The sequence below is a fragment of the Camelus dromedarius genome, chromosome 7, assembly GCF_036321535.1.
Source record: "Camelus dromedarius isolate mCamDro1 chromosome 7, mCamDro1.pat, whole genome shotgun sequence".
NCBI lineage: Eukaryota > Metazoa > Chordata > Mammalia > Artiodactyla > Camelidae > Camelus > Camelus dromedarius.
Genome location: NC_087442.1, coordinates 70283114 through 70298009, shown reverse-complemented (window position 1 = coordinate 70298009; position 14896 = coordinate 70283114). Strand labels below are relative to the sequence as shown.

The following is a 14896-nucleotide window of genomic DNA, read 5'->3' as shown; positions in this document are numbered from 1 at the left end:
CTTAATTTTAATAAAAATTCCATTAAAAACAAGTTACTAAATAGAATATTCTAAACTCAACTTCATCCTTTAGCTTACAAACCTTAATACAATAATAAGAGTGTGCTAAATGTAGAATATTTGAAAAAAGAAGAAAATGAGACATATTTTAAAATTTCTTATAATTCCAACAGCCAAGGATAACAACTCTTAATACCTTGGTGTATTCGCTTCTACTCTTTAAAATGCTTTCACATTGTTGAACACATAGCATGTAAAATTCACGTATCTTGTTATCCCTTGGTCACATGATACTCTTCCATGTCATTACAAATATTTTACAAACACTGTATTTTAATGGCCACTTAATATTACATTATCTTTACATTCCATAATATACTTGACCATTCGTCTTTTTTAAAAGACAGCTAGAATAACTCCTAAAAATTTCACTGCAACAAATACTTTGTATATAAAGCTTAAAAGTATTTCATTTCCTTAGCTAGACTCTTAGATTTGCAATTACTGGATCAAGGCTTAAGTTTTAAAGAAATGGTTTTAAGCATTAAAATTATGATTGAAGGATCCAATTCAAATCCTTTCCTTGTACACTTGAGCCTTAAACAATGTAGGGGGTTAGGAGCGCCAATCCCAAGGCAGTTGAAAACCTACAATTAACTTTACAGTCAGCCCTCTGTATCCATGATTCGGCATCCACAGATTCAGCCAACAGCGGGATTGTGTAGTACTGTGTATTTATTGAAAAAAAAAAATTTGCTCTAAGTGGACCCACAAAGTTCAAACTGATGTTGTTCAAGGGGCAACTGTATATACTTTAAAGCAATGGAGATCTTAAAATACAAGCTACGGATGTCAGGACATTTTAGGAAGTCCTAAACTGATGGTCTTACTTTTCCTGGCATTAGACATCACCAAAAACCACACAATTTTCCCTATTCTAACAAACTAAATATAATATGCAATCTCTTCAGATATTTCATTTATTCATCCTCATGTTGCAAAAAGACATAAAGTGTATATTCTTTTCTGTTCATGAAAATATAAGAAAACACTAGTAAGAATGACAGGAAATTATTCTTATTTGATTTTGAACTTCTCTCTACATATATATGGTATGCGTGTCCATCTGTTACTTATTTATCCTATTCTTTGGATTTTATTAGTACTAAATGTTTTCCCTCCTTTAAAGAACACCTTCAAAAGTAGAGCAGAAAAGTGCAGTTTTGAAAACAAACTTTGTATTTCCTAAGTGCTTTGATCATGGGGATCTAACCACGTTTGTTTTCTCTTTTGCCAAGAATTTCAATAGTCCTACAAGGTCATCAACTTTTTTCAGATAAATTTAACAGTATTAAAAATTACACTTGGAAAAAGTATAACATGGAAAAGGGATTTAAACAAGATATTTACAGAAAAACAAAAAAGATTAATGAGCTGATGAACTGAAGAGGAAAAAGGAAAACTGAAAAGCAGTCATAAAAAAGGATGAAAATCGGTCATAAAAAATGCCTTAGGTGAAAACACAGAGGCTTAAGTTACAAGTGAAACAAACTAGGTAATTAATGAAATACATAAAAGCTAGGGGTCCTTTCACACAAATTAAAATAAGGAAGAATATTTATTGAATCATGCTGTATGAGTATCAAGAAACAAAAAATAAATTGGAAAAGGATGTAAAGTTTAGAGAAATTTATAGAACCATTAAAATAAATGATGCACACCACATTGTTCTAACATATTTTGTGCTATTTATGATCTGGTGCACATATGTGAAAAATATTATAAATACCAACTAACATTCTTATTACTCTGTTAGATACATAGAATGGCACTCCATTTTTATGTTAAGAACAAAAAATTACAGTAGGGAACCAGTAGAAGAAAAAAAAACATGGACACCATTTTCTAATTCAGAGGAGACTATTCGTTTCTCCAAGCAGTTACTGAGCAACTACTAAAACCCAGAGAAGATGAATCACCTCTTCTTCTCAAACATAATTCCCAACACTAACAAATAGTAAGAAGTGTTACACATGTCTTTAGCAGGGAAACTGAGAGACAAAGACTACATATGAAAAAAAAAAAAAAACTTAACTCATTCTTGAATTCTGATTTATGCTAAACTGATTCAAAACGTGCATTCTAACTTGACACCTGAGTGTACTGTCACTGCCAGTGTTCGTTGAGGAGAACCTGTTTTGGCTGAAAAATAATTCAGGGCCTGTCCAGTCTTCTTTGCCCCACTGACAAGCTGTCAAGAGCACTTTAAAGGAGCAAGGATGATTTTTCATAGATATGAGGTATTACCTGGTTCTCCTAAAATACATAAGCACTTTGCCTATGTATTCATCCAGTCTAAATCAAACTGAGAATTAGAAGATTATAATGGCTAGGAAATAAGTGAAGATCTGTTAATGACGAAAGTGAGCAATTACACAAGGGAAAACATTCACATGGGCAAATTCTCCATCAGTCTTTCTCTTTCTAGGTAAACTGTCAAGCACGTATGTATTATCACTAAGCAATACTTTATTAAATGTCTCCAGAAGATACTACGGTATTTCGCGGAAAGTTACAGAAGGTATCACCTTTCCAGGTAATAAGAAATTAAGCTAGCACTCCGTGAGGAAGAATTTGTCATTTGCTCTTTGTTAGCCTGTTCATCAACAATGAGCACCTGCTGGAAAAGATACTAAAAGCTGGAGAGGCAGAGGAGAACAAGAATAAGGTAGTTTAGGGGAGGAAAGAGACTCTTTTCTTTCTAGTCTTCTAAATTCTTGGCTGATAACTCTGTAACCAAAGACAGTATTATAAGTGAAAAGCATTCAAATTTATTTAATGCAGGTTTTACATAACACAGGAGCCTTCATAAGCAAATGAAGACTCCAAAAAATGGTTAAACTTGAGTGTGTTTATGCTAGGTTTGATTCAGAGGAGAAAGAGAGAACTGGACAAAGAGTGTGAGGTGAGTGCAGTAAACTAGGGAAAACTTAAAGCCTGTTCATTCAGACTCCTCTTTCTGGCCCTTGTGTTCAGAGATAAGGATGCTCCTCTCTTCTGAGTGCAGGGAGGGTAACTCTCACATGAGGGGATGGTCAGAAAGTTCTTCCTACATATGTCACTTCTCAATCTCCTTCAGCTTAAAATATTCAAGAGGCCATGCTATCATATTTTGGGGTAGCAGGGCCTGAATCCTATCAGTAGGATCTGTCACTTAAAGTGAGTCACTTTAAGTTTATTAGATAGCTGTGTGGAGAGACAGATAGAGGAGGCTTTCTGGACTAGCAGCTACTTAAAGTGAGATTTGAAAAACAACTGGAATTTGACAGAAGTGAGAAGGGAAGGAAATAACAATGAAGGCAGAGGGACTGCAAAACACGGCACAGTCAGCAACTGCAAGCAGTATGAATGGCCGGAGTCCAAGGCTGGTTCAATCAATGCTACGGGATGGGGGCAGGAATGGTCGGGAAGAAAGTCAGGCAGCTCGATGGGACAGATCAGGGTCTTAAATAGCCTTCTGAAGCATTTAGATTATACTCTCAAAATAATGGAGAGATAATGGAAGATGTGAAGTTAGCAAGTAGCCAAATCATTTCAGTGTATATGAACATGATAAAATAACTTCTCTAACAGCCGAGTGAATGGTGGCTTAGAGGGAGAGCAGAAAGAGAAGGGAAAGTCTAGGTAAGAGCTAAGAAATGAGGAGGTTCAAACTAGCTCAACAGCAGTGAGAGTAGAGAGGGAAACAAAAGGAAGGCCAAGTAAAAGAAACCAGCTCAACAAAATTCTGAGGAATGGACAAGATTTCATGTGTTACTGGATATTAAAAGTGAATGGGAGAAAGGCTTTGCAGATGATTTTTGGAGCTCCTCAGCTAGACAATTATAGGATATTTTGTTATTGAAAGTACAAGAAGAAGAACAATGTAGAGGGACATTCATGAGTTTGTTTTTATTGGTTCAGTTAGAGATGTTTTTGAGAATGTACAGAAATCCAGTAGGCAACTGAACAAGACCTAGATTTGAAGCTCTCGGAAGAGAACTTTCTATAGCATTTAAAGATTTGGTCTTTACAAAGGACAAAGGTAAATCAATGCATGATTCCCAAAGGAGAGCTGAGAGAGAGGCGTTTAAAGAGACAGAGGAACTGAGTAGTGGCAAGAGAGAAGGGAATCCAAGAACAATGGTATCACAAAAGCTAGAAAAAGGCAGTTTCCAGAGAGTCACTAAATAAGGTGAGAGACATTTGTCTTATATGGGAGGAGAGTGAGAGAACACTGTGGAAGCTAGAAAAGAAATGCAGAACAACGAGGTAGTATGCCTTCTTGTTTTATAATCAGAGACACAGGCATGGGACCACGCACACAGAGAAAGACAAGGAGAGAAAGAGACAGCGAAGATTCAGGACACAACATGTCACTTATTGACAGAACAAGGTCTTTCAAAAGTCTCTAGATTCATTAGGCTTTTCCATGCTCATCCCTACATTCCAAACATTATGGGGTGGAGGATGAGTGAAGAAATAAGAACACTGGAGAAACCTAATGCTAGAGAAGGTTACTTCTTCCGTGGAGACTGAAGGGAAAATACAAAATGTTTTAGGCAGATGGAAATAACTACAACAAGTAGATCAAAAACTTGAGACAGTTCTACTTACTGCTGTCTCTCTCTCTCCTCTCTCTCTTTTTTTCTTCTTTTTTTTCTTTTTTGGTAATAAAGGAGACAAAGCCATCTGTTCAGAGGTAGGCAGAAGATATTAAGGTAGGATAGTTGAAAAGAAAGTTGGAGATTTCAATAGAACAATGGCCAGAGAGTATTTAAGGACAAGTCCTACACAGGAGGTCATCAGTTTTCACTGGTACTAATCAGCATGACTTGAATTTCGCCACCAGTTCTAGGCTAAAGAGGGCAAGATGGGAGAAAGAAGGCATTCAGATGAATATGGGGCAGATAACAGCAGGTGGGAAAGGAGGATGAGGAAAAATGAATTGAAGCATCTGAAAATTTTAAGATCTCTACTAATTCTAAATAACAAAGACTGCCCCAAATATTCATTAAGCATTATTCTATTTATATACAATGCTTATTTTCTAAACACTTTTCTTATGGAACCAAAAATCCTATTACAGCATTTCTAGGAAAATGTGAAAATACTGCCTTGCCAAATTTCAAATTTCTCATCATTTTGGGGGTTTTTAGCCTAATTATCTCATAAAAGAATATGCTGGATGACTAAATGAAGAAAGGGGCCTGAATACATCCCACTTTTAAATCAGTTGAAACAACGTAAAATTTTTAAAAGGAAAAATTTCTCAAACCACTGAAATAAAATGGATTGCTCTCAGAAAGTTTAAGTTTGTTTGAAAATCCTTCTCTTATAAGTAAATACATATTACAATATCTGACCAACTCGAAAAAGTTGAATGCATGTATATCTGGTTCTATAGATACAACAGAACTTGACTAATAAGAATACTGCTTTCATGAGAAAACACACTGGATTTTCCAAACTTGTGATGTCAAGAACCCACTTACTCTGCTGTTAGAAATGTAACCGTCTGGCTTCCAGCATCAAGTGGTAACAGAGGTTTCAATGTTACAAAGACAGGACTGGAGCATGATAGAGTCAGGAGAGTGCCAATGCACCATATTTGAAAAAGAAACAGTAAGAAGCTCCAGAGACTGGGTATGTAGCCAATGTACACATGCAACAGAACTATTTCTTACCCCTCTGCTACCCTGGTCTCCCAATTTTCTATGGCCTTTTGAACTTTCTACTACCCTGTGTTTTTTTAAGGTCCTATAAACCTATAAAGCAAAAATCTTACAAATCTTACACTGTTACTTACATTAATTCCTAAAGCTGAGCTCCAGTTCTACCTTAACTACCATTTGCTAGATCACTCCGTTTTGATTTTCCATCATTCTTTTTCAAAATATCTGTAAAACTGAACTCAGCATCTTCCCATCCCATACTACCAACTCTCTCACGTTCCTTTCCTTCTTGGCAAACCATCTCCAAGTCAGTCAGGTCCATTCCATCAATTTCTTCCTCATATCCCTCCTTCAATCCTTTGTAAAATTACAGTGGCTCAGTGTTTTCCCCAATACATACCTGACAGCTAGATACATTGAGAACTTATTTTATGACAAACTTCATGTCAAAGTATTTAACATGCATCCTCTCATTTAGTCATCATAAAAACTAGTGTTCACTTTTCACAGATGAGAAAACTTAAAGTTTATAGAAGTCAAACACCCCAGCCTTCTAGCTTCTGATTTTCTAAGACATTTTACTTCTACCATCCTCACACATTTCCATATGTGTTGACTGTCCTTTTCCACATTCAGCTATTGCTCTACAACATCTTCTTGAAATTCATCCTCCACCTGCATTGTGAATAAATTTCACAAATACTCTAATATCACCTTTCACAAGTTTCCAAACTAAAAATAGTTCACTTCTATCTACTAAACTCCAAAGCACTTTCATTGTGCTGTGTGCTTATTTTCCTGTACACTTCCATGATTCTATGGGCATACTTTCATTTTCATTTATCACTGAATCCTCAATGTTTTTACTACAGTGCCTTGTATATATGGTAGGTACACAGATATTTACTGAACAGAAAAACTTATTGAAATGAAATGACTATTATTTTTTAAAAAGCACAATTATCTTTAATGCATGTAGAATACGTGATTTATTTACTAAATTCCCTCTTCTCTCCAAAATCGACATCACAAAAAAAGAACTGCTGACAGACATCTGTAAATAGCACCCACTTTTCAACAAGTACAAGAATTTTAAAATGTGACTTCATACTTTAAAGAAATTATTAAATCTCTAGAATGCATACCTTATAATCCTAAATTTTTCAATGGGATATTGAATTTCATAGGAAAAAGTTTAGTCTTCTAATCCTTCTCTACTCCTACAATAACTCATTAAAGTCAAACAGCAGTGTATGTTTCCAACAGTTTAATGATGCCTGCAGACAGTGTAATTTGGAGAATTCCCTGTGAGATCTATAAAAACTGAAACAAATGTCTTATTGATTAATTGAGATAATCTTTTATATTCTTTACTTCACTTTATTGTACAGAAACAGCCCAAATTCTAAAGGCAAATATAAAATATTGAATTTTCACTAAATTTGAGAGAAAAATACTCGCCATGCAATTAATAATGTTCCCTTTGAAGTTAGATTTGCCTGCAATACAGCTTTCAAAAGAGTACTGCGTAGTTCAAGAAACTGCTTAAAAAAAGAAAGAAAAATGGTAATCCATTTCATTTTGCATGCATTTGGGGAACATCAAATTCAGAACAGCACAAATTACACCCTGTTTAATCTATTGTAAAGTATAGCAGTTGAGTACAAAGTGTCAATTCTGCATAGTTATCTATTTAATTGTTTTAAATGCTACAGAGAGAATTTGCCTTTTAACTGGTTGGAATAATGGAGCTAAAGTGATGGCTAAAAATTGTTATAATAGGTCCTACAAAGACTGACTGTCCTTCCTGCCTGTATCTGATGTAGCAAGTCCTCTGGAAAAAAGGAGAATATGTGTGAACTTAGTGCTATTAGTTAAAGACAGTATTAAAACAGACATCTTTTCTCCACACCCATCTTGAATTATCCCACTAGCAATTATAATAGCAACCAGAGCAAAAAAGGAATAGGAGATACACAGAAAAGAAATAGAATGTCTTATTTCTACTGACTGAAATGTGTGTATAGGGAAACTGTATCATGACCTAATGTAAAGTGTGAATGATGACTTCCTGATCATCTGAAAAGTAGGTATATGATGATTCTGCAGGACTTAAGTAGTATTCTTCAAACATGCTACCATAACCTAGATTATCCTTGGTAAAAAATAAAGTCATTTATTTCTAATTCTTAAAGCTTCTAATAAATGACTATAGTAGAAATTAAATAGAATCAGTAAAACCAGTTTTTATTAAAAAAAAAAAGTGGAGGAAGAGAGCTGCTGCAGCATGAGATTTAGAGAAGGACGAACAGGGGAGAGAGAAGTCACTATCCTTTGAGTCCTGGTCCTAAGGCAATTTTGTCTGTGCCACTATTTTTAAGAAACAATTTTATTTTTAACCCAAAGAAATAAGACACACAGTTATGCCCTGTGGACCTGGGAAAAAGCAAAAATATCACAAGATCTAACAATCTGACCATTTCAATTGTGTTGATACATAAATAGCTTATTCATAAATTTGAAGTAATAAGATCATATATTTCAAAACTGTTCCACTTGCTAAAAATATCTCACCAATGTCAAACTGCTCCTATGTTTGTTATATAATAAACCACCCACAGTGTTCTTATAGTTGGGTAAAAATAATGTAAGTAAGCCGAAGATTTAGATAACCCAGACACACTAATTTGCTAAATATGCACTTCTTGTAACATGTATAACTGTATCATGAAATACTTTGTGTGTGTGTGTGTGTGTGTGTGTGTGTGAAGGAATACTTGGTATCTACAGAGTCTAAAATTGCTTGTGAGTTGGGTGTCATGCCAGGAATGTTAGTTCCTGAAATTGTTCTCAATTTAAACCATTTTCAATAACACAGCTGCTTTGTTTTTAGAAAGCTGTTTAGACTTGTGAAACGCTTTAGTATTCCATTTTTGTCTAGAGTCAGTCCTGAAAGAAATGCAGAAAGGCATGTGATCGACTTAATCAGGGTAGAAAGGTAACGTACTTGAGAGTAAGAAGAAAGATTTTATCACTAAAATCTGATCCGTAAGCTGTTCGTGTTCCTCTGCCTTCAATTTCCCTTTGCTTTTTTCCCCGTCTTCTTTGTGTGTCTGTGTGTGCGTTTAATCCGCTTTACAAATATACAGACTCATAATTCTCAAAGACCAAAGATTCTTCATGAGATCTACTTTCCCCACCATCTTTGATTGATTTCTGTTTTATCCCAGCATTTTTTCATTGTTTCTTTATTTAGTGAATATTTTTTGCCTCAGATGCAGCAACGTGCTTCCAGCTTCCACGACAACAAACGAGCGATATACTTTAAGGCTGTTATTAATGCAGTTCCACAGAGTAGCTGGAGGGGGGAAGGTTCTCATACCAGGGATCTACTCCCTTGAGGCCTGGAGAGCTTTGTTTTTCATCCTTCCACATCCATTAGTTACCACCTCCAGCACAGTCCCTCTAGCCTGGTGCCAAAGTAGGTGTCCCACGTGGCCACACAATCTGCTGCTGGTGTTTCTATGAACCAAATGAGCAGAATTTCTAATTGCGTATTACCAAACCTCCATTCATTCTATTGCAGATCTTCTCTTTCACTGTTTGACTATTTTTTCTCAGCCATTGTAGATTACTCACAAAATTTACTTTAGCCTACTTCAAGTATGTAAATATTATTTAATGTCATGATAAACTTTTCATTTCCTTCTCTGAATTATTAACTGCACATTCGTAATACTTCCAGTACTGCAGAATACTCCAACGTTTATTATGTTTGGATACTGACCCAAATGGCCAATCCACTTACCTACATAGATCAGTATCCCCTGTCAAGCCAATTTAAATGTTTCACAAACATATCGGTTTTGTCATGTTATTTAATCATGTTTGTCACTAGCCTAAAACGACCTCTCTTCAGGCTCTTCAGCATCTGAAAATCATCCTTCAAGTCAGTACTTCAGGTCCTTCTTCTGGGCAAATCCTCAAATCCTCAGAAATTTTTCTTTTCTCTAAGTTCGTAACATAGATAAAGCCTGCCCTACAAAATGTCACACATATTGATATACTGTCTTATGCTAGGATTATTTTTCTCCAACAATACTTGGTTTCCCTCAGTGGATGGGCCAGAGCTTCTAGTTCTCTGTTCTGAGACTACCTAGCGCAGCTCTGAACATACAGAAGATGTTTAACAGATGACAGACAACCCCTCGTGCGCGCGTCCTTACCAACAGAGGTTCTAAACACACTACGTGAACAAAATTCTAATTCTCACAAAAATTCTGTGAGGCAGATACTATTATGAATCCCATGTTACAGACAAGGAAATTGAGGAAAAAGAAGTGAAGTTACTTGCCCAAGATCACAGAGCTACTAAGTGGCAGAGCTGAGCAGTCTGTCCTTAGAAGTCAGCAGAGCATACCCTCTTAATAAATGCTAAGAGATGCAGTGATGTGAATGAAACACAGCTTGGTCCTCATCATAAACCACCTGATAATCATCTCCAATTCTCCTCTCACCCTAACTTACAAATGTCTTGTGTTTTCTACTTTATAGACTGTCATAGGCCTGGGTTCTAAATCTGTTCCATTCACGTAAATTGAGAAAATTTCAACTACCGAAGTCTTATTTTTACATAGCAAGAGAAAAATTATAGTTAGAAAATAAGGATTTAAATATTGTAATCAAGAAAACCCACGTATTTTCTTCCTTAAAAAAAAGCTTGTGGAAATATGCACGTGATTACTTAAATTCTACAATTTTTCCTCAAGTTAAATATATTAAGTTTTCTTCCACATTATCAAATAAACAAGCACTAGTTGTTTTATTTACAAAACCATACATTTTGCTGCTTTCATTAACACACCACAGCATCCTCAGTATTAGGATCACAGCCTTTGACTTTCATATTATGAATAACATGCACAAGATTTTGCTCTACTGACATAGAGCAGCAGGTTAGATGTAGAGTCAGCCCTGACGTGATCTTAAATATAAAATATTCTAGAAGCAACATTAAATCCTTCAACTATGAATCAGAAATATGACTCAGCTGGCCTTCATTGTTTTCGTAACATAGGTTCAGATACACAAAGGCAAGAATATAAAAGTCTAGGCTGTATCGACTTGCATGGTGCTCCTTAAAGAGAGCTCACAGTATAATCTAATAGCTATTCTGGGACAGAGTTTATTTATCAATCAAAAAACTGTCAATGCGAATTGATTCACTTGCAAATCAGAAAAACAGTAACTCTTCCTAAGGAACATCAGAAAGGAACATCTTCAGAAGAGCCAATCTCTAACCTTTTTATTTCTTTAGTATTAAGCACAGGCTTCTAGAAAAATAGGAATGAAGCCTTCAAATATGAAATGGTAAATATCTTCCCAGCTCCAAAAACACATTACAATTTAATTGCTTTCAACCTTTTTGTTCCCACAGACACGTGGTTTACTTTGACCCTCTGTTCACTGTCCTGTGCTCCCCTCTGACAGTCGGAGCAACACTGAGGGTTCCAAGCAGAAGACTGCTTCTTGGGTAGGAATGTTAGCCAGCTCTGTTTCCTGATCTGTTCCAAAGAAACACAAAACTACTTTTTTTTTCCCCCAATCAAGTTGTCTTTTCTCCATTAACACAGTGATATTGATGAGAACTGTATTTAAAAATGAATTTATGCTTAATGGCAAAAAAACTATAATTTTTCACACTATCAAATAACTCCTTGCAAATACTGTGAACTACTGGTGAAAGCCTTATATAAATGTCGAAGTAATACAGGAAAAGAAAGCATTGTCAATTTCTGGGTCACAATTTCAAACGTTTTTATTTAACTGAACTTTACAGATTATGTCATATTTGCTAATGTTAAAATAATAATATTAGAAAATTATGACCTCTGATGCATTATATGTGGAAAAATAGGTTAAAATCTAGGCAATTAAACAGAAAAATATCAGGGAGAAAAATTTAACACTTTATGTAACTATATCCAATTGAAGCTTCTATGTCATGCACTTAGTAAATTTAAAAAATGCTGTAAAGCATGATTCTTGTGTATACAGTTACTGAGAAGCCCATTTTCAAAAAAAACTAAAAACATTTTTCTAGTCAAAATAAACCTTTAATCTCAGACAATTGGCTATTACTGACAAAAAATTAGAAGTCACAAAATCTTAGGTATATTTTCCTTTATCATGAAGCAAATGACAAGCTGGCTACTGGATTTTAAACTATTTATTAAATATGAAGTAAACAGTTTAAAATATAATGATGGCTCTCCTCATAGAAAGTCTCATTTATGCTGATATTTATATCTTCCACATTTGAAATAACCTGCAATTAGAAGGAAAGATTTAGAAACGGATCTCAGTCAGTCATTTTGGAAACAGGTAGAAAGCATGTCACAAGCTCGCGTGAAAAGAGGGTGGTATTTTGGCTCAAGAGGGCCACCGTAGGACGGCATGCCCATGAAACTCATCAGCTTTATGAAATATGAAGGAATCAGGAAACAGCCGGCAGCATGAATTAAACATCAACATCCCGAATGAACTGTTGCAGGCTTCTAATTTTTTTTTTTCATTAACGGTCATTCTGTCACTGTTCCTCGTGCTCTATTTACATACAGCACAGGCCAATGTGGATTTCAACAAGCAGTTTTAAAACAGACGACCCTATATTGAAAGATGAAAGTCTAAAGATTTCTGAAGCCCGATCTGTGAATCATACGTGACTCAGCAGCCTCGCAACAGGCCTGATATCCTGTATATTTTCTCTCAAAATGTTCCTTCTAGAAAAGAGGGGCTGAAGGGACTCTCTTATCACTACACTGAAAATACAAAGGAATTTGAGTGCAGGCACTCCATTAGAATTCACACTACAGTTCTAAGTCACTGCAGTAATAGAAAAAGAAAAAATAATAAAAAGTCCATTGCCACATCACTTGTTATCTGGAGAACTGTCTTTTCAACTATCCACAGTGTATTTCCCTTAAGTTCCTGATTATTCTCTCATACCCCTTGATCACATTACGGAAAGAGAAGCATCACAGACATTTACATCACCTCTGAACATCTTGCAACAGAATCTAACTGAAGTTATTTATCCAGTTAATGAAAGTAACAAACATTATTTCAGTTCTAGAAACTGCAGAAGAAGAATCCACCTCAGGTTTGCAGTCTAGTTTCCTATTTAGTGGAAGCTTTCCATATACATTACCCATAAAAAAGCATGTCAGTTCTCCCAAATACTTCCTGAGGTAAATGTTCATTATCTTACTAACAACCTTTTTGTTTTGGGGCAAAATTGTTAGAAAGTTCTTCTGGTGCAAAAGAAACTATGCTCTGGTTACCTTATAAATTATTAGGCAACCATCTAAAATAAAAGCTACCTTTTATATGCATTTCTATATTGTTTAATTTTTAACGATTATTATCACTTTGGAATTTACAAGTAAAATGATAAAATTTCAGGAAAAAATTAAAAATTTCTTCAAACATCCAATTCTTAATTGGATACAAAAGAGCAATGGATGCAGCTAACTTAGTTTTGACCATCTGATTGCCCTATTTTTATTTGTTTGGCTTTATACTTAGACAAACAAAATGAAAAGGATAAATAACAATATATTTATGTAAAAGGCAAAATAAGAAACTCATCTTCTCCCTGCTGTGAATAAAAAGGAACAATCGGCAAATAAGGGCAAAACAGGTAATAATGACTAGTAAACATCCCATTTAAGTTTAATAGAAGTATTTTTTCTGGCCAAATGGTTAGTTCTAGAACCTGCATTTTGGGGTTGAAGAGAGGACTGGGTCTGGCTTCAGCCAGGTCCTTTGGACTAAGGATCAAAGCAGATCCAACAGCCAGTGTCCAAAAGGAAAACTGGAGCCAAGAACCAAAGAAGGAGCCCACAGATATAACGGCTCAAAGATTCTGGGCAGAAACAAACAGGGCTCTGGGGAGAGAATGGCAATTGGAGAGAAGGATACAGCAAAAGCCAAAAACAGAGCCTAATTGTGGATCAAAGGAGTAGCCCAAGAAAGCCATAACATGGTTAAGAACCTATCTATAGAGTTCTTGTGTTCTTGTCCACCTGTGGATCCAAAGGGAGCTGGTGAAAACCCCAACTGGGCCATGAGAGAGATCGCCATGAAGTTTTAAAGTTTAAAGACCTCTACTCTGTGTAAAATATCTTACCGAAAGATCCCAAAGTACATCATGCAAAATGCCACTACAATGGAAAGTTAATTTGGTTTCCCTATTGCTTTTAGACAACTGAAGTTTTAGAAGTAAATATATTTATCTTTGTGTTAATACCAGGGCTCAAATTAGAACCTTATTCTTGACTCTCTCAATCAGATTCTTCCTGCTGGATTATTCAGACAGTCCATGGAAATCACTTTGGATACATTCAAAACAGTATATGGAAGAACCTTCCATCTAAAGCAAACCCCTCTGTCAGGACTGTGGTAAAGGTGGTCTCATTTCCATCCCAGCTGGTCTTATTCTCTATGTTCACTCTGCTAACTAGAGTGTGGTTTGTGGAATGAATAGGTGGCAACAGAATTAATGGAAGAGACTCCACTGTGCCCACCACAGTATCACTGTTCATTAGGAGTGCACAGAGCTGGGAAGCCCAGGGGAAATAACATGTTCCTGATTAACCAATTCTCCCTGAATTTATAACACAGCCAACTGTCAGTAGATCAGATTAAACATGAAGGGAAATGAAACTGAAAGAACTGAAAGAGATTCAGCCGACCCAAAGGAAAAGAAAGAAATCAAGGGAAGGAATGAGAAGAGGGACACATAAAAGTTGGGAGGAGTAGGGAGGAGAGTATAGAAAGAGATTTTTTAAATGCACATTTTTAAAAATGAATGTAGAGTTTCTCTTAAAAAGATGAAATTTACTTTTGTCCATCTCAAAAATTTTAGCTTATCACCAAAAACTTTACACAATGCACTACTTACTATTGCTCAAATCATCATTACAACTTTAAAGGTATGCAATTAATAGTCCTATGGAATATCTGTTTCTTTTGCTCTATATCACATGGAATTGTGAAATCAAATCTCTTTTAAGACTGTTTTTATTTATATGAATTTTCTGTTTCTATTCAATTTTTGGTTAGGAAAAGTAATGTTCATTTATCTTTACAGTTCAAGTATACATCTTTTCAGTGTGGAC

At 35.5% G+C, this 14896-nt stretch overlaps 1 protein-coding gene across 6 annotated transcripts in view; it reads right to left on the bottom strand.

The window, feature by feature from the left end:
* CACNA2D1 (calcium voltage-gated channel auxiliary subunit alpha2delta 1) overlaps positions 1 to 14896 on the bottom strand; it is a 425079-nt gene that overhangs the window by 347307 nt on the left and 62876 nt on the right. The gene's annotated exons all lie outside the window — the stretch shown is intronic.